Here is a 21,514-nt window from a genome sequence, read left to right as displayed (position 1 = left end):
AGTGGGGCGCAGTCGCTTCGATAGTGGCTCGGCCCCTTCCTTGGAGGGCTCCGCCTTGTCCTCCGGGCGAGAGGTCGCTTCTTCTTCAGCCGCGCCCTGGGACGAGGACTCGGCACCTCTCTTCGACCCGCGCGGGAGTCTAATGAAGTCCCGCACCTCGGAGTCCGACTCGGTGCGCTCCTCCTCCTCGTCGACCTCCTCCTCCTCGCCCTCGGTCATCTCCGGTGGTTCCTTCCCGGCGAGAGGAGGGAGGTGGTCCGCGATCTTCTGCCAACGCTAATAATAGAATCAAAGGAACAAGTCAGAAAGGAAGAAATGCGGCCAAGCCGTGCGAAGTCGCCATACGAAGCATTACCTGAGGCGTCGGGGTGTCTTCGGTGTAAGGCTGCAAGCCGTCCTCGAAGGAGGTGAAGGTGGCAGTGGTGATCTTGGCAAGTGCCCTCTGGTACTCGCCCTCGTCCCACTCGGTCGCCGTCGACCGGGTGCGGTCGTTCTGCCCCCGGTACTCCCACATGGGGTGAGCTCGGCACCGCAGGGGGATCAGCCGCCGGCCAAGCCAACAGTTGTACATGTCGACCGCCGTCAGGCCGCTATCTTTCAGCGCCTGGATCGCTTGGCGCATATCCTTCACCACCTTCTCCTGCTCGCGCGGCAGCGACCGGACATTGAGGCGTCGCGGGATGCTTGGCTCGGGGCTGTACTGGGGAATGCATACCTCGCCCGGGGGAGTGTACTCCTTGGCGTAAAACCAGAAGCGGCGCCACAGCGACTGCGCCTTCTTGGGGAGCGCCATGTCGATGAAGCTTTCCCCGGACTTCACCTGGAAGGTGATTCCCCCGTTTGGGATGAGTGCTTCGCTGTTCTTGCTGGCCCGAGTCGCCCGCCCGTGGAAGATGGACACCCACAGCGGGAAGTAGGGCGGACAGCCCAAGTAGCATTCGCACAGCGCCACGAACAGAGAAATCTGCTGGACGCTGTGCAGCCCGAGGTCGGAGACCTTGATGCTGTAGAAGGCCAACAGCTGCCGGAGGAAATCGGAGGTGGGGAGAGCGAACCCGCGATCGAGGAAGCTCAGGAAGATCACGAACTCCCCGGGCCGCGGGAGGGGCTCCGCCTCGTTCGCCGGCGGAACTCGCCATCGCTCTTGGTTGAACTCCGGGATGACCCCGGAAGCGACGTACGGGAGGAGAGACTCCCGCGTGACCTTCGACTTGCCCCAGCCTTTCGTCGCCATGGATGCGTGTGAAGTTTGGAATGAAGATGAGGTGGGGGGAAGATGGGAGATGAATGCGGAGGAGTGTTGAACCCTAATCCCAGGGGCAGCCCTTTTATACCGTCCGCACTCGCCCAGATTAAGGATGAAATCTGTTCGTTGAATCGTCCCGGAATCGCCGCCCCGCAATCAACGGTCAAGATCTGCGCCGTTTCCGGATGAATAGCCGTTAAACTAGCCGTTAGCGGTCACGTCAGGCCCAACGGTCAACAACATGCAAACGGTTCGCGCCTCGGTCAACGTGAAATCTAGCCGTTGGCCTCTCCACGTGTCTCTGTGATGACTACGCGTCGACTGGCAAATGGCGACTGGCTAAAGCCGACTGTCACACGCCGACTGACTGATCAAGTTCTGGCGACTGGAGACTGGCACCGCACCCGCGACTTTATCTTCGGAAGCCCGGCGGCGACCCACCTTGATCCATCACCACGCCTCTCCAAGACTTGCTCCAGATCCGCGTTTCTTCACCACCGCGCTTGGGGACTACTGATGGGGGTATGCCCATAGGGGGTGGGTCGCCAGTCCCACTCGCCGTGAAGATGGAGGCTCGGGTGGACCGCCAGTCGCCCAAGCGACTGGGCCCTAAGGCGACTGGGCCGTGATCCCAAGGAGGAGGTCCACGCGGCTGGACAAGAAGATTACTTGCGAGAGGGTTAGCGGATCCCGGATTAGTAGCAACTGATATGATTCAGAGTTATATCCATGTAACCCTAGATTGGGGGTGCTTATATAAACCCCCGAGCTTAAACCCTAGAGGACACCTTACTCGAGATCCAATCTCCCCCTGTAAGCTCTCGGCGTAGCCGCCGACTGAGCCCCCCCATTGTAATTCTCCACTGAGCAATAAAGATCTAGCAGGACGTAGGCCTTTTACTCTCCGGAGGGGCTGAACCTGGGTAAAACCCTTGCGTCTCTTGCACCTCGACCCGTAGATGGCGATGTTCCCTTCCTCTCGCATCAACGAAGTGCTACCCCCTGTAGCATCTGCTGTGGTTACATCCACGACAGATATCATAAGGGAATATAAATATAAGCACTTCACTATGCTACTCTGAAAGACTCTCCGCCTGGATAACGAACACTAATTCACTGTGTAGGTCTGCAAAAGCAAACCTAAAAAATGTATTCACAAGTACTAATGAATACCCCGCGCTGCACTTTGAGAATTCAGAGGCGGTACTAACACACCACAATTTCATAGAGACATCCAACTCAAATCATAATTTAGTGAACAAGTATTCTGTGAAATATAGCCTAAGAGACCCACACGGTGCACACACTCCACCTTTACACACGTGGGACAAGGAGTCTTTGGAGATCACATGAGTAAAATTCACTTGAGTAGCATAACGACATCTAGATTACAAAGCTCATGCTCACATAAAGATCACACCATGAGAGAGAGAGAGATAAACCACATAGCTACCGGTAGAGCCCTCAGCCCCTAGGGAGAACTACTCCCTCCTTATCATGGGAGTCAGAAATGGCGATGGAGATGGCAGTCGAGTCAATGGAGATGGCTCCGAGGGAAATTCCCCGTTCCGGCAGCGTGCTGGAACAGAGACTTCTATCCCCCGGATCTTGTCTGCGACGGCGGCGGAGCTACGGAACTTTTCGTGGGTGGAGGCTCGTATGTCTGGGATTTTTTTGCATCGGGAGCTTTATATAGTCGAAAGGGCGAGGTTGGCGGAGGCCTGGTGGCCCCAGAATAACCCTAGGTGCGGGCCAAGTCCAGGCCGCGCCTAGGGGTGGTTTGCGCGCCCTGCTGCGCCTCTTCGACCCCCTGTGGACTTCGTCTTTGTTTCGGTAAAATATTGACTTTGGTTTTTGTTTTGTCCAATTCCGAGAATATTTCCTGTACAACTTTTCTGAAATACTAAAACAGCAGAAAACAGGAAACTGGCACTATGGCATCTTGTCAATAGGTTAGTTCCGGAAAATGCATAAAAGTTCCACGAAGTGTAAACAAAACATATAGCAATTGGCGTAAAACAAGCACGGAGCATCAAAAATTATAGATACGTTTGCAACGTATCACTCCACGGTAAAGCCGAGCGTCCTCCTTTTCTTACCCAGTCCCACATGTCAAGGAGAGCGAAATCGAGCGCTTTGATTTGCTTCATTTTTCCCTTCTTTGCTGCCCTAGTGCGACGCCACCACCCCAACCCCCCCCCCACTACCGTCCCGCCACTGCGACGCAATACTCGTCGTCAGCTCCGTTCTCGCCGCGCGGGAGAGTGGGATCGCAGTCGGTGTAGGCTCTAGCGTGTACCTTGATACGTCTCCAACGTATACATAATTTCTGATGTTCCATGCTTGTTTTATGACAATACTTACATGTTTTGCTTGCACTTTATGATGATTTCATGCATTTTCCGGAACTAACCTATTAACAAGATGCCGAAGTGCCAGTTCCTGTTTTCTGCTGTTTTTGGTTCCAGAAAGGCTGTTCGGGCAATATTCTCGGAATTGGACGAAATGAACGCCAAAGATCTTATTTTTCCCGGGAGGCTCCAGAACACCGAAGGAGAGTCGGAGGCGGGCCAGGGGGCCACCACACGCCAGGGCCGCGCGGGCTCCACCCTGGCCGCACCGGCCTATGGGGAGGAGGCCCCAGGCGCCCTCCTGCGCCGCCTCTTCGCCTATATAAGTCCTTTCGACCTAAAAACACAATACCAATTGACGAAACTCCAGAAAGACTCCAGGGGCGCCGCCGCCATCGCGAAACTCCAATTCGGGGGACAGAAGTCTCTGTTCCGGCACCCTGCCGGGACGGGGAAGTGCCCCCGGAAGCCATCTCCATCGACGCCACCGCCTCCATCATGCTCCGTGAGCAGTTCCCCCATGGACTATGGGTTCTAGCAGTAGCTAGTTGGTACTCTCTATCCCATGTACTTCAATACAATGATCTCATGAGCTGCCTTACATGATTGAGATCCATCTGATGTAATCGATGTTGTGTTTGTTGGGATCCGATGGATGATACATTATGATTAGTCTATCTATAAAGTTTGTGAAGTTATTGTTGCTGCAATCTTGTTATGCTTAATGCTTGTCACTAGGGCCCGAGTGGCATGATCTTAGATTTAAGCTCTATACTTATTGCTTAGATTGTATCTACAAGTTGTATGCACATGTCACTGTCCGGAACCAAAGGCCCCGAAGTGACAGAAATCGGGACAACCGGAGGGGATGGCGGTGATGTGAGGATCACATGTTTTCACCAAGTGTTAATGCTTTGCTCCGGTGCTCTATTAAAAGTAGTACCTTAATATCCAGTAGATTCCCTTGAGGCCCGGCTGCCACCGGCTGGTAGGACAAAAGATGTTGTGCAAGTTTCTCATTGCGAGCACGTACGACTATATATGGAAAACATGCCTACATGATTAATGATCTTGATATTCTATCTTAATGCTTTGAATCCTATCAATTGCCCAACTGTAATTTGTTCACCCAACACTTGTCACTTACTGGAGAGTTACCACTAGTGTAGATCGCTGGGAACCCCGGTCCATCTCTCATCATCATATACTCGTTCTATATGTCATTGGAAGTAGTGTCAACTATTTTCCGGTGCCATTGCTCCTGTGTTACTGCTGCTGTGTTACTGTTACTATTGCTCTCATATTACTGCTACTTTCACATCACCCCTGTTATTAGTGCTTTTCCAGGTGCAGCTGAATTGACAACTCAGTTGTTAAGGCTTATAAAGTATTCTTTACCTCCCCTTGTATCGAATCAATAAATTTGGGTTTTACTTCCCTCGAAGACTTCCGCGATCCCCTATACTTGTGGGATATCAAGACTGTTTTCTGGCGCCGTTGCCGGGGAGGCATTGCTCTACTCATAAGTTCACCTGGGGAGTACACTCTACCCCTCTCTCTGTTTTATTTTGTTTTGTTTCGGTTAGTTTACTTTTGTCTAGTTTATTTGTGCTTAGTTTATTTCTGTCTAGTATTATTTTGTTTAGTTTACTTTTGTCTAGTTTGTTTTCGTCTTGTTTTTTTTTCTCATATACCCAAAAATCCATTAAAATTTGAAAAACCTAAAAATTGAAAACTGCTGTTATGGGAGAACCCACAACTTACTTGGAGCTTATAGAATATTATAATAATTATAGAGAATCAAGAACTGGTAAAGTAATGAGTGCTGTGATAGAAAAATTGAATTCAATTGCTAAAATCTTGCTTAAACGCCATGATATAAATTGTTGCTCTCAACAGGATACTAAACATCTGAAATTTCAATGTCGCTTTAGTGAAGAAGTTTTAATTAAGAACTATAATTGGAATAGCTATATTCATTTTGGATTTGAAGAGGTAGAACAATTTGTCATATTTATGGGAGCCTCTGAGATAGAATCCTTCATGGTTAAGAATTATGAAACTTGTGTTGTTTGTAAGGACCTTAAAGATTATGTCTCTTCTATCCTTAATTTTTGCAATGAAAGTTACACTGATAATCCTTATATCATTGATTATAAAGAGAGACTCATTAATGCACAAGAATGCACTCACAATTTGCAGGAACCTGTGGTAGAAGAAACTGATGAACCTGAAAGCTCATTGGATGAAAAAGAGGAGGAAATTGATGAACCTGAAAGCTCATTGGATGAAAAAGAAGAGGAGAATAATGAACAAAAGGAGGAAGAATGGATTAGCTACCCATGCCAACCTTCTAATGAGAGTAACTTCTTATTTCTTACACTATTTGATTGTCCTCCATGCTTACCGAAAGAGGTTGAATGTTATGTTCCTGTGGATTCTCTTGAAATATTACCTATAAGTAAAACTTGTGAGAATAATTATGCTACTGTTATTTATGATAATCCATGCTACTTTGATAAATCTTATGATAATGCTTTGTTTGTGCCTGATGTCGAAATGCATGGTACTAAAGAATTTTGCATAGCAAATGTTTATGATAAAGCTCTAGATGATGGTCCTATGTTACTTGATAATATTAATTATAGTACTAATGAAAATGGGATTGGAGAAGTCTTGACTTTATCTATGAGTCCCATATCTCTTGAGATTGATCAATCATCATGTTATATTATTGCTGAAAGTGAGTTTGAAAGTTTTGATCCCACTATTTTTGAGCTTGATAAAAATTATGTGTTTGTGGATCATGAGAAGCATGCTTTATGTGATAGTTATATTGTTGAGTTTGTTCATGAAGCTACTGAAAATTATTATGAGAGAGGAAAATATGGTTGTAGAAATTTGCATGGTACTAAAACACCTCTCTATATGCTGAAAATTTGGAAGTTACTCTTGTTTTATCTTCTTATGCTTGTCACTTTGTTCTTCATGAATTTATTTGTGTACAAGAATCCTATGCATAGGAAGTGGGTTAGACTTAAATTTGTTTTGAATTTGCCTTTTAATGCTCTCTTTTGCTTCAACTCTTATTTCTTGCGAGTGCATCATTAAAACTGCTGAGCCCATCTTAATGGCTATAAAGAAAGAACTTCTTGGGAGATAACCCATGTGTTTATTTTGCTACTGTTTTGTTGTGTTTTGGAAGTTGTTACTACTGTAGCAACCTCTCCTTATCTTTATTTTATTGCAATGTTGTCCCAAGTGAAGCCTCTAATCGAAGGTTGATACTAGATTTGGATTTCTGCGCAGAAACAGATTTTTATCTGTCACGAATCTAGGCTGTTTTCTCTGTAGGTAACTCAGAAAAATCTGCCAATTTACGTGCGTGTTCCACAGATATGTACGCAACTTTCATTAGTTTTGAGTTTTCTGATTTGAGCAACGGAAGTACCTCTTTAAAATTCGTCTTTACTGGCTGTTCTGTTTTGGCAGATCCTGTCTGAGTTTTTTGCATTGTCTCTTGTGGACTTTAAGCAAGGCTTTCTAGACGTGGAGAGCTGTAGCTAATCTTTTATTGAGTTCTTGCAATGTGTAACTACAGGACCAAGGTGGATTCAAGTTTTTTGAGTACTAACCCCTCTAATGAAGTTTATGAGAAGATTGGTGTGAAGGAAGTTTTCAAGGGTCAAGAGAGGAGGATGATATATGATCAAGAAGAGTGAAAAGTCTAAGCTTGGGGATGCCCCCGTGGTTCATCCCTGCATATTTCAAGAAGACTCAAGCGTCTAAGCTTGGGGATGCCCAAGGCATCCCCTTCTTCATCAACTTATCAGGTCACTTCTATTGAAACTATATTTTTATTCGGTCACATCTTATGTGCTTTACTTGGAGCGTCTGTGTGTTTTTATTTTTGTTTGTGTTTGAATAAAGATGGATCCTAGCAATCCTTGTGTGGGAGAGATACACGCTCCGCTTTTTCATATGAACACTTGTTCTTCATTTTACTTTTAATGTTCAATGATAAAAGTTGGAAGCTACGATACTTATGGTTATTTGGTTGGAAAAAGAAAATGCCTCATAATGTCTTGGATAATTTGACACTTGGCAATTGTTTTGAGCTCTCAAGTAGATCATGATTAAGTTTTTTTTTCATGTAGTTTAAACCTATTAGTGGAGAACTACTGTAGAGCTCGTTAAAATTGGTTTGCATGATTGGTCTCTCTTAAGGTCTAGATATTTTCTGGTAAAAGTGTTTGAGCAACAAGGAAGACAGTGTAGAGTATTATAATGCTTGCAATATGTTCTTATGTAAGTTTTGCTGTACCGGTTCATACTTGTGTTTGCTTCAAACAACCTTGCTAGCCTAAGCCTTGTACTGAGAGGAAATGCTTCTCGTGCATCCAAAACCTTGAGCCAAAACCTATGCCATTTGTGTCCACCATACCTACCTACTACATGGTATTTCTCCGCCATTCCAAAGTAAATTGCTTGAGTGCTACCTTTAAACAATTCAAAATGCTTCTCAATTTGTGTCAATGTTTTATAGCTCATGAGGAAGTATGTGGTGTTTATCTTTCAATCTTGTTGGGCAACTTTCACCAATGGACTAGTGGCTTCATCCGCTTATCCAATAATTTTACAAAAAGAGCTGGCAATGGGATTCCCAGTCCCAAATTAATTAACCAAAATAGACACTCCTCCATGGTATGTGATTGTTGGACGACACCCGAAGGATTCGGTTAGCCATGGCTTGAGAAAGCAAAGGTGGGGAGGAGTGTCATCATAATAAAACTAAAATAAAAAGGCACTCCTTCATGGTATGAGATTGTTGGCAGGCACCCGAGGATTCGGTTAGCCATGGTTTGTGAAAGAAAGGTTGGAAGGAGTGCCACACAAAAATAAAAATAATTCATGGGAGCCGCTCTTTGAAGGTTTGTCTGGCAAGGGGGTTAGAGTGCCCACTACCATTCGTTGACAACAACAAACACCTCTCAAAACTTTACTTTTATGCTCTCTTTATGTTTTCAAAACCAAAGCTCTAGCACAAATATAGCAATCAATGCTTCCCTCTGCGAAGGGCCATTCTTTTACTTTATGTTGAGTCAGTTTACCTACTTCCTTCCATCTTAGAAGCAAACACTTGTGTTAACTGTGCATTGATTCTTACATACTTGCATATTTGCATTCATCATGTTACTTTATGTTGACAATTATCCATGAGATATGCATGTTGAAAGTTGAAAGCAACCGCTGAAACTTATATCTTCCTTTGTGTTGCTTTGATGCCTTTACTTTGAATCTATTGCTTTATGAGTTAACTCTTATGCAAGACTTTTGATACTTGTCTTGAAAGTACTATTCATGAAAAGTTTTGCTATATGTTATCTATTTGTTAGCAACTATAGATCATTGCCTTGAGTCACTTCATTCATTTCATATGCTTTGTAATAGTATGATCAAGGTTATGTAAGTAGCATGTCACTACAGAAATTATTCTTTTTATCGTTTACCTACTCGAGGACGAGTAGGAACTAAGCTTGGGGATGCTGATACGTCTCCAACGTATCCATAATTTCTGATGTTCCATGCTTGTTTTATGACAATACTTACAGGTTTTGCTTGCACTTTATGATGATTTCATGCATTTTCCGGAACTAACCTATTAACAAGATGCCGAAGTGCTAGTTCCTGTTTTCTGCTGTTTTTGGTTCCAGAAAGGCTGTTCGGGCAATATTCTCGGAATTGGACGAAATCAACGCCAAAGATCTTATTTTTCCCGGGAGCCTCCAGAACACCGAAGGAGAGTCGGAGGCGGGCCAGGGGGCCACCACACGCCAGGGCCGCGCGGGCTCCACCCTGGCCGCGCCGGCCTATGGGGAGGAGGCCCCAGGTGCCCTCCTGCGCCGCCTCTTCGCCTATATAAGTCCTTTCGACCTAAAAACGCAATACCAATTGACGAAACTCCAGAAAGACTCCAGGGGCGCCGCCGCCGTCGCGAAACTCCAATTCGGGGGACAGAAGTCTCTGTTCCGGCACCCTGCCGGGACGGGGAAGTGCCCCCGGAAGCCATCTCCATCGACGCCACCGCCTCCATCATGCTCCGTGAGTAGTTCCCCCATGGACTACGGGTTCTAGCAGTAGCTAGTTGGTACTCTCTATCCCATGTACTTCAATACAATGATCTCATGAGCTGCCTTACATGATTGAGATCCATCTGATGTAATCGATGTTGTGTTTGTTGGGATCCGATGGATGATACATTATGATTAGTCTATCTATAAAGTTTGTGAAGTTATTGTTGCTGCAATCTTGTTATGCTTAATGCTTGTCACTAGGGCCCGAGTGGCATGATCTTAGATTTAAGCTCTATACTTATTGCTTAGATTGTATCTACAAGTTGTATGCACATGTCACTGTCCGGAACCAAAGGCCCCGAAGTGACAGAAATCGGGACAACCGGAGGGGATGGCGGTGATGTGAGGATCACATGTTTTCACCAAGTGTTAATGCTTTGCTCCGGTGCTCTATTAAAAGGAGTACCTTAATATCCAGTAGATTCCCTTGAGGCCCGGCTGCCACCGGCTGGTAGGACAAAAGATGTTGTGCAAGTTTCTCATTGCGAGCACGTACGACTATATATGGAAAACATGCCTACATGATTAATGATCTTGATATTCTATCTTAATGCTTTGAATCCTATCAATTGCCCAACTGTAATTTGTTCACCCAACACTTGTCACTTATTGGAGAGTTACCACTAGTGTAGATCGATGGGAACCCCGGTCCATCTCTCATCATCATATACTCGTTCTATATGTCATTGGAAGTAGTGTCAACTATTTTCCGGTGCCATTGCTCATGTGTTACTGCTGCTGTGTTACTATTACTATTGCTCTCATATTACTGCTACTTTCACATCACCCCTGTTATTAGTGCTTTTCCAGGTGCAGCTGAATTGACAACTCAGTTGTTAAGGCTTATAAGTATTCTTTACCTCCCCTTGTGTCGAATCAATAAATTTGGGTTTTACTTCCCTCGAAGACTGCCGCGATCCCCTATACTTGTGGGATATCACACCTGTCGCATGTTTTGGGGCCAAACGTTGCCGGTTGCGCCGCCCGGCCTCGCCGCTCACGACCTGTTCGGTCCATTGCGTCGGTAGGTTTCTTACTCATGTTTTCGGCGCTATTGTGCACGGCCATTGATCCGCAGTTCGTACCCACACAGATGGACATGTGGTAGATGTTGGACAAGTTCCGCGTGGAGGTTGTTGACTCCTCTTCCGACGCGGAGTACGATCAGTCCACGTAGACATTGGCAACTACTACGGCCTCCATGATCCACGAGTTCAATTCAAACCAGGGGCTGGTGCACCGGGGCTCTGTCAAGGGACGCTCAAAAAACCTGCCGCGCAACAGAGTGGAAGGGCACCTCCGGCTCCATAGGGACTACTTCCACCGCACCGATCCGGTGTACAAGGAAAAAATGTTTCGGCGCCGGTACATGCTATCAAGGGAGTTGTTCATGGTCATTCGACGGGGCGTCAGACACTACGACCCCTACTTCCAATGCAGGCCCGATGCAACAGGTGCGCTAGGCTTCACCTCCTACCAAAATTTCTCCGCGGCTATTCGCATGCAATAATATGGAATGGCTGCTGATATATTCGATGAGTATCTTCGAATGTGTGAGAGAACCTACCTTGAGGTCATGTTCGATGAGTTTTGTCGAGCCGTGATTGCCGTGTTCGGACAACATTACTATAGGGAGCCAACTTTTGAGGATACAAGGTGGCTATTGTTGGAGATATGCCCATGAGGCAATAATAAAGTGGTTATTATAATATATCTTTGTGTTTATGATAAAAGTTTGCAAAGGATGCTATAATTGTATTAACCGAAACATTGATACATGTGTGTTATGTAAACAACAAGGAGTCCCTAGTAAGCCTCTTGTATAACTAGCTTGTTGATTAATAGATGATCATGGTTTCGTGATCATGAACATTGGATGTTATTAATAACAAGGTTATGTCATTTGATGAATGATATAATGGACACACACCCAAATGAGCGTAGCATAAGATCAAGTCATTAAGTTCAACTTGCTATAAGCTTTCGATACATAGTTACCTAGTCCTTCGACCATGAGATCATGTAAATCACTTACACCAGAAGTATGGTTTGATTACATCAAACGCCATTGCGTAAATGGGTGGTTATAAAGATGGGATTAAGTATTTGGAAAGTTTGAGTTGAGGCATATGGATCAAGAGTGGGATTTGTCCATCCCGATGGCGAATACATATACTCTGGGCCCTCTCGGTGGAATGTCGTCTGATTAGCTTGCAAGAATGTGACTAGGTCACAAGAGATGACATACCACGGTACGAGTAAAGAGTTGTCGGTAACGAGGTTGAACAAAGTATGGCGATACCGATGATCGAACCTCGGACAAGTAAAGTATCGTGTGACAAAGGAAATCGGTATCGTATGTAAATGGTTCAATCGATCACTAAGTTATCATTGAATATGTGGGAGATATTATGGATCTCCAGGTCCCGCTATTAGTTATTGATCGGAGAGGAGTCTCGATCATGTCCACATAGTTCTCGGACACACTTAAGGTTTGATGTTGTTTTAAGTAGATATGGAATATGGAACGGAGTTCGAATGTTGTTCGGAGTCTCGGATGGGATCTAGGACATCACGAGGAGTTCCAGAATGGTCCGGAGAATAAGATTCATATATAGGAAGTCACTTTCCAAGTTTGGAAATGATCTGGTGCATTTATGGAAGGCGATAGATTATTCTAGAACCTTCCGAAAGAAATCACCATGGAAGGTGGAGTCCCGGTTGGACTCCACCAACCCTAGCCGACCACCCTAAGAGGAAGGTGGAGTCCATGGTGGACTCCACCACCATGGCCGGCCATGAGGGAAGGAAAGGGAGGAGTCCCACTCCCCCTAGGTTTCACCCTTTGGTAAGTTTTTGAGTTGGACTCTTATTCGAATCTTTGGGATAACCCTTGGGGTTCCACCTATATAATGAGGGAGAGAGGGAGGGGGCCGGATACCACTAGAGCCGCACCACCCAAGGACACCCAAGGCCGGCGCCCCAAGTGCCCACCCTCCCAAACCCTAGCCGCCCCTCTCCTCCCGCTTCTCCCGTAGTGCTTAGGCGAAGCCCTGCCAGAGATCTCCACCACCACCGACACGACGCCGTCATGGTGTCGGGATTATGAGGAGGATCTACTACATCCGCTGCCCACTGGAACAGGGAGAAGGACATCGTCATCAACACCGAACGTGTGACCGGGTACGGAGGTGCTGCCTGACTGTGGCACCATCAAGATCTTCTACGCGCTTTTGAAAGCGGCAAGTGATCACTACATCAACCACGATATTTATCTCGTTAACGCTTAGTGATCTTCAAGGGTATGTTGATCTTCATCTCGTTGCTACCATCTACTAGATTAGATCTTGGCTTGTTATTCATTCTTGCGGTAGGAAATTTTTTGTTTTCTATGCTACGAATCCCATCAGTGGTATCAGAGCCAGGTTTATGCATAGATTGGTTGCACGAGTAGAACACAATGGTTTTTGTGGGTGTTGATGCTTTTGTTGTTTTTAGTTAGTGTACTTTGCATCTTGCGGGATGGTGGGATGAAGCGGCCCGGGCTAACTTTACATGACCGCGTTTCATGAGACTTGCTCCACGCTTGACATGCAACTTGTATTGCATAAGTGGCTTTGCGGGTGTCTGTCTCTCCCACCATAGTGAATCTACTCTTTCTATTGACAACAGTAATATCACCGTTGTGGTTCATGTTCGTAGGTAGATTGGATCTCACTCGAAAACCCTAAACCACGTAAAATATGCAAACCAAATTAGAGGCATCTAACTTGTTTTTGCAGGGTTTGGTGATGTGATATGGCCATGATATGATGATGAATATGTATGAGATGATCATTATGGTATTGTGGCAATCGGCATGAGCCTTATGGTTGTCTTTATATTTCATGTTGAGGTATTATTTCAAAGTAGTTGTAACAGTTGCTACATGGGAGAACAACCATGAAGACGATGACATTGACCTTGACGCTACGCCGACGATGATGGAGATCATGCCCGTTGATGATGGAGATCATGTCCGTTCTTTGGAGATGAAGATCAAAGGTGGAAAGAGTAAATGACCATATCATATCACATATGAATTGCATGTGTTGTTAATCCTTTTATGCATCTTGTATTGCTTAGATCGCGACGGTAGCATTATAAGATGATCCCTCTCACTAAATATCAAGATAATAAAGTGTTCATCCTTAGTATGCACCGTTACTAAGACTTTTCATTTCGAAGCATCACGTGATGATCAGGTGTGATAGATTCTACATGTGCATACAACAGGTGCAAGCCAGAATTGCACACGCGGATACTAAGGTTGCCTTGATGAGCCTAGCATGTACAGACATGGTGTCAACACCTGGATTTTTAATTCCAGATGCCTATTATGCAATGCATCGCAATCCCAGGAAGATTGTTTTTGCGAGACGTAATCAGTTGATATCACAGAACATCATTCATTACAAACCATAATCGTCTTACAACAAAGGATCTCATGATCCAATTTAGAACAACAGTTGATCTAAAGATCAAATACAAAATACATAGCGGAAGAAACGTAGTAGCGGTCCATCTGTTCCACATGCAACGCTTGACGTTGGGAGGTGGTCCTAGTTATCATAGACATCCTGCTGTCCATCTTCCTGGTATTGGTGCTCCTCTTCATAGTCTGGCCATTTGAATAGCCAGGGACAAAGCCATGAGTACTTTTTAAAGTACTCGCAAACTAACACTAAGAGAAATACTAGTAGCTCTATTAAGGTTTCTAAGCTTCCAGGTTTATTTGCACAAAGCCAGTTTTATTTCATAAACACTTAATAGTAAAGACTCTTTATTTACCTAAAATTACTCAAGAAGGAACATTAGTGTCATTCCCACAACTCTGTTGTGATCAGTAAAATTCACCTTTCAAGTCACCAGTCATTTTTAGAAAACATCTGACAACGGAACAGTATGGCCATCCAACCGTCCATGACCACGGACGCGGGTATTCAAATAGTCTAACACTCTGCAGAGATTGTACACTTGTGCCACAAATTTTGATTACATCCGTCAGGGATTGCCCTGAATCATCATACTCAGTATGCGGATCATCAACCATTAACCTTTTACTTACATACCCTAGTATAGGCACCTCCCCTATGAGCTTGGCCTCCTCGGGATGGCAATCTGCCCTCCTGGGGAACTGCACAAGGCTTGGGTAGGACATTCATCTCTTTTTGACGTCATTTCACTTTTCACGGAGGCAGCCTCGGCATAACCCCTATGACGTTTGTTCAGAGGGAACCCATACTAAAGCACATAAATTTTCAGTTAAGCCATACCCATTATCAGGTATTGTGGGGGTACGCTAAAGTTGGAATGGTATCGCATCCTAACTCAACCATCAGTTTTTGTCAATTTCACCTTGTAAATCATTGGTCATATTCACCTTCAAAACTTTCAGTAGAATGACTCATCATTCTAAGGTTTTCAAAGTCATTTGCTTCACAAGTTCCCATCTAGAGTGGTCAAGTTTAGTTTTAGCACTAGCAACTAGTCATGAGTGGTGCTAACTAACTTTTAGCTATCTAGGCCAAATTTGATGCTCTTGTAGTAATCTAAACTAGGACAAGGCTCAATTATAAAAGTAAGCTTTGATAAAAGTAAAAGCTTGCAACCATAAAAACTTGGGATTGGTAAAGTTCCCTAAGTAAATACATTTCACTAGTATAGCTTGCTCATATTAATATCTTGCATTGGCAATAGCTTGCCTTGAGTGGTACAGTTGTCAAAGTGTTCCTATTCTTCTTCGTAGAAGACCTCTTCCTCCTTGTAGCCTTCGGTACTAGCGTCTATAAACGGATACGAGGATACAATCACCAAACAATACTTGAGTAGATTAAGTAACCATAATGGTTCACACAAGATGACCTATTATCATCACAAACATCCATACTAGGGTTTTCCATTTATTTATTTTTTTCAAAAGTAATTTCCACTATGTGAGAATTACTTAAGATTTAATATCCTCAAATAATAAAATATGGGATCATATTGACCAATGTCATCACCTCATATTTATTGACTTGGGAAAATGATTTAAATGAGATGCTACCTCTCATAGATTTTAAATACTATTTTTGGAATGATTTAAATGAGCTAGAAATGACTACATAGCCATTATTTGAATCTAGCCCATGATCAACAATGTCATATTTTTACATATTCAGATAGAGGATCTGAAATGTGAATTTTTAGAGGTGGAATCATCTCAAAATACATTAGGGTTGATTTTATAAAAATGTTTGAATTTGGCAAAGTTACTGTCTTGCTATTTTTAATGCAAGTGTTCTACAATTTTTCTGGGTTTTAAACCAATTTATTTTGCTAGGTAATTTCTTAATCTTTCCAGAGAAATTCGAATCAACGAATTTGGCTTAGTAGATATTTTTAAACTGAATTTAGAATAGGCCATCAATATTTAAGTTTAGATTAAAAAGAATTCAAACGAATTTGAATCACTGGGCTAAGGCGGGAAATGAAATGGGCCAGGGAAATAGCTAACGGGCCGGCCCAGCGGTGCTTCGCGCACGCATGGGATGCCTGACAGTGGACCCCACCTGTCAGCGGCTCTTAACCAGCCCGAAGCGGTACGCAGCTAGGGGCTGTTAGATTAAAACACGATCGAACGGCCGAGGCGCGTCATCGACGACGAGCTCCAATCCTAACTGTGGCGGACCTAGGGGGTCGGAGGCTCACCGGAGATCCGGCGATGGTCGAGGGTGGCGGAGATCGGTGTTGCGGATGAAGAGGAAGCAGATGGTGGTTGCGGCAGCTCCGGGGGCGCTCGGCAACTCCACCTCGATCTTGCTCAACTCCAGCAGTGCTCCGGCTTCAATTCCGGCGAGCACGGACTAAATTGGATAGAGGGACTTTGCTAGCATGATCAGGGAGAAGAGGGGAGGAGAGTGGTGTGGAGAATGAGAGCCGGGGCATGCTCCTTTTATAGGCTCATCGAGCAGCTGCGGGAGGTCACGGGAGCGGACGGTGAGGTGGTGCTACGGGCGGTGAGAGGCATGGGCGAGGACGGGGTGCTGTTCAGGGTGTCACGGCGATCATCACGCGCGTCATCGCACGGAAAATGGTGGTCACGAGTAGTGGAGAGTTTGACGTGTCCGGCGGTACTGTGACGGACGTCGGCGATGATGGCGACGTCAACAAGGCACGGGGAGGCGAGAGAGGATGTCTGGCAGGTTCCTGGTGTCGTGGCGATTCTCCTGGCATGCGCTGATGGAAAAGCGAGGGCGAAGTTAGCGGGCACGTCACAGCGTCCTTGCGCGCTCTGGCATCGCGACCATGCCGGTCGTGACATGCCTGGGTGACGCGGGCATGTTCTTGCCTGGGCAGTGCCGAGCTCTCCTTGGCCAGGGGCGTGTACCAGCAAGAGGAGTGGCATGAAGGCATGACATGTCCATGTCATGGTCATGATCACCAAGGAGCGGTGGTTTAGGTGCATGCCATTGTCCAGAGGGGTGTAAAGGGAGTGAGGGATGACAAGTGGAGTGATGGTTTAGGCTAAAACCCACTGGTTTTTTGAGTGTATGCACTTAGTTGATTTATGCACATAAGGTGTTTGTCAAAATGGCCGCAAGAGAATTTATTTAGAATATTTCCAAAATATTTCATGGGTGTGATTCTAATATTTTTTGGCATTCCTTGGTGGTGTTGGTTTGCAAAATGATGTTGGTTTGATGACATTCAAAATTGAGGTGATCTTAATTCTATTTCAAAATTGCCACTTTGATTGCTTATTATAAGCATTTGAGAAAGATTCAGCAAGGTTGGCCAACACCAATTTACTCACTTTTATGTGTACTAGTGATCTGGGCAAAAAGATTTTGAGGTTTGGTTTAGAAAATAATAACCACAGGGGCTCAAAGTAGGCATCAGACTAAAATAGTCAAAAGTGACCATTATCACATGTGCATTGATTTTTCCTTTTTCTTTTTATTTGTTTTGCTTTTCTTTGACCCAAATGTTATTGTTCTGGGTTCATATGCATTTCCCACACTCTAAACAACAATCATGGCAAAAATCAAAACATTCATGCATGAACACTATGCACCAAAACTTAGAATCAAACCAAGTTTTTGTTGGCTCAAAATTTTGGAATAAGGGAGATGACCTTTCTTCATTGCTTTGAAATTTTGGGGTGTTACACATGGTATCGGAACACCGGGATAAAGAAAGGTAGAGCATGCGTCATATGAATGATATGATGAACACTTTGAGTGTTTGCCTTTGAAGCTACATCTTTTCTCGTGAAGATCGGACTTGGTGTAGTGGATTTGGTTCGTGTAATCACTAAGACAATGCGAGGGATGTTGTTTTGAGTGGGAGTTCACCTAGTTAATTTAAGAATTAAAATTGAACTCATATTATCATAAACTTAGTCTAAACTCTTTGCAAATATGTTGTAGATTATGGCGGCCCCCACCATCAATTTTAACTAGTTCCTAGAGAAAGAAAAGCTTAAAAGCAATGGTAGCAACTTCACTGACTGGTTCCGTCAAGTGAGGATTTTCCTCACTTGTGGAAACCTACAGTATGTGCACGATGCACCGCTAGGTCCCCCACCTCCACCTGCAGTATCTGAGGGTGTAAAGAATGTTTACAAGACTCGGGTAACTCGGTACTCCCAAGTTCAATGTGCCATCATGTGCAGCCTAGAGGCGGAGCTCCAAAAGTGTTTTGAGCACCACGACCATTATGAGCGTGTTCAGGGGAGTGAGGACTGTCTCCAGGACATGGTGAGAGTGAGAGGAGAGGGCAGGGGTGATGGGAGGCAAGAGGAGTGGCATGAAGGCATGACATGGCCATGTCATGGTCATGATCACCAAGGAGCAGTGGTTTAGGTGCATGCCATTGTCCAGAGGGGTGTAGAGGGAGTGAGGGATGACAAGTGGAGTGATGGTTTAGGCTAAAACCCACTGGATTTTTGAGTGTATTGATACGTGTACAGCACGCGACCGTTGGGAACCCCAAGAGGAAGGTGTGATGCGTACAGCGGCAAGTTTTCCCTCAGTAAGAAACCAAGGTTTATCGAACCAGTAGGAGCCAAGAAGCACGTTGAAGGTTGATGGCGGCGGAGTGTAGTGCGGCGCAACACCAGGGATTCCGGCGCCAACGTGGAACCTGCACAACACAACCAAAGTACTTTGTCCCAACGTAACAGTGAGGTTGTCAATCTCACCGGCTTGCTGTAACAAAGGATTAGATGTATAGTGTGGATGATGATTGTTTGCAGAAAACAGTAGAACAAGTATTGCAGTAGATTGTATTCGATGTTAAGAATGGACCGGGGTCCACAGTTCACTAGAGGCGTCTCTCCGATAAGAATAAGCATGTTGGGTGAACAAATTATAGTTGGGCAATTGACAAATAAAGAGGGCATGACCATGCACATACATGATATGATGAGTATAGTGAGATTTAATTGGGCATTACGACAAAGTACATAGACCGCTATCCAGCATGCATCTATGCCTAAAAAGTCCACCTTCAGGTTATCATCCGAACCCCTTCCAGTATTAAGTTGCAAACAACAGACAATTGCATTAAGTATAGTGCGTAATGTAATCAACAACTATATCCTTAGACATAGCATCGATGTTTTATCCCTAGTGGCAACAGCACATCCACAACCTTAGAACTTTCTGTCACTGTCCCAGATTTAATGGAGGCATGAACCCACTATCGAGCATAAATACTCCCTCTTGGAGTTACTAGCAAAAACTTGGCCAGAGCCCCTACTAATAACGGAGAGCATGGAAGATCATAAACAACACATAGATAATAGATTGATAATCAACATAACGTAGTATTCTCTATCCATCGGATCCCAACAAACACAACATATAGCATTACAGATAGATGATCTTTATCATGTTAGGCAGCTCACAAGATCCAACAATGAAGCACAATTAGGAGAAGACGACCATCTAGCTACTGCTATGGACCCATAGTCCAGGGGTGAACTACTCACTCATCACTCCGGAGGCAACCATGGCGGTGAAGATTCCACCGGGAGATGATTCCCCTCTCCGGCAGGGTGCCGGAGGCGATCTCCTGAATCCCCCGAGATGGGATTAGCGGCGGCTACGTCTCTGGAAGGTTTTACGTATCGTGGCTCTCGGTACTGGGGGTTTCGTGATGAAGACCTTAAGTAGGCGGAAGGGCAGGTCAGGAGGCGTCACGGGGGCCCCACACGCTAGGGCCGCGCGGGCCCCCTGTAGGCCGCGCCGCCCTACTGTGGCGGCGCCCCGTGGCCCCACTTCGTGACTCCTTCGGTCTTCTGGAAGCTTCGTGTGAAAATAGGCCCCTGGGCGTTGATTTCGTCCAATTCCGAGAATATTTCCTTACTAGGAGTTCTGAAACCAAAAACAGCAGAAAACAGCAACTGGCTCTTCGGCATCTCGTTAATAGGTTAGTGCCGGAAAATGCATAAATATGACATAAAGTATGCATAAAACATGTAGGTATCATCAATAAAGTGGCATGGAACATAAGAAATTATCGATACGTTGGAGACGTATCTGCATCCCCAAGCTTAATTCCTGCTCGTCCCGAGTAGGTAAACGATAACAAAGATAATTTCTGGAGTGACATGCCATCATAACCTTGATCATACTATTGTAAGCACATGTAATGAATGCTGCGATCAAAACAATGGTAATGCAATGAGTAAACAAATGAATCATATAGCAAAGAATTTTCATGAATAGTACTTTCAAGACAAGCATCAATAAATCTTGCATAAGAGTTAACTCATAAAGCAATAAATCAAAGTAAGGCATTGAAGCAACACAAAGGAAGATTAAGTTTCAGCGGTTTCTTTCAACTTATAACATGTATATCTCATGGATATTGTCAATGTAAAGTAATAGAACAAGTGCAATATGCAAGTATGTAGGAATCAATGCACAGTTCACACAAGTGTTTGCTTCTTGAGATTGAGAGAAATAGGTGAACTGACTCAACATAAAAGTAAAAGAAAGGCCCTTCGCAGAGGGAAGCATCGATTGCTATATTTGTGCTACAGCTTTGATTTTGAAAACAAGAAACAATTTTGTCAACGGTAGTAATAAAGCATATGCATCATGTAAATTATATCCTACAAGTTGCAAGCCTCATGCATAGTATACTAATAGTGCCCGCACCTTGTCCTAATTAGCTCGGATTACCTGGATTATCACCGCAATACATATGTTTTAACCAAGTGTCACAAAGGGGTACCTCTATGCCGCCTGTACAAAGGTCTAAGGAGAAAGCTCGCATTGGATTTCTCGCTTTTGATTATTCTCAACTTAGACATCCATACCGGGACAACATAGACAACAGATAATGGAGTCCTCTTTAATGCTTAAGCATTCAACAACAATTAATTTTCTCATATGAGATTGAGGATATTTGTCCAAAACTGAAACTTCCACCATGGATCATGGCTTTAGTTAGCGGCCCAATGTTCCTCTCTAACAGTATGCATGCTCAAACCATTCAACTCATGGTAAATCGCCCTTACTTCAGACAAGACGGACATGCATAGCAACTCACATGATATTCAACAAAGAGTAGTTGATGGCGTCCCCAGGAACATGGTTATCACACAACAAGCAACTTATAAGAAATAAAATGCATAAGTACATATTCAATACCACAATAGTTTTTAGACTATTTGTCCCATGAGCTATATATTGTAAAGATGAAGAATGGAAATTATAAAGGTAGCACTCAAGCAATTTACTTTGGAA

The sequence above is a fragment of the Lolium perenne genome, chromosome 6 (genome assembly GCF_019359855.2).
Source record: "Lolium perenne isolate Kyuss_39 chromosome 6, Kyuss_2.0, whole genome shotgun sequence".
NCBI lineage: Eukaryota > Viridiplantae > Streptophyta > Magnoliopsida > Poales > Poaceae > Lolium > Lolium perenne.
The sequence above is the reverse complement of the archived record's forward strand: the minus strand, read 5'-3'. Positions refer to the sequence as shown.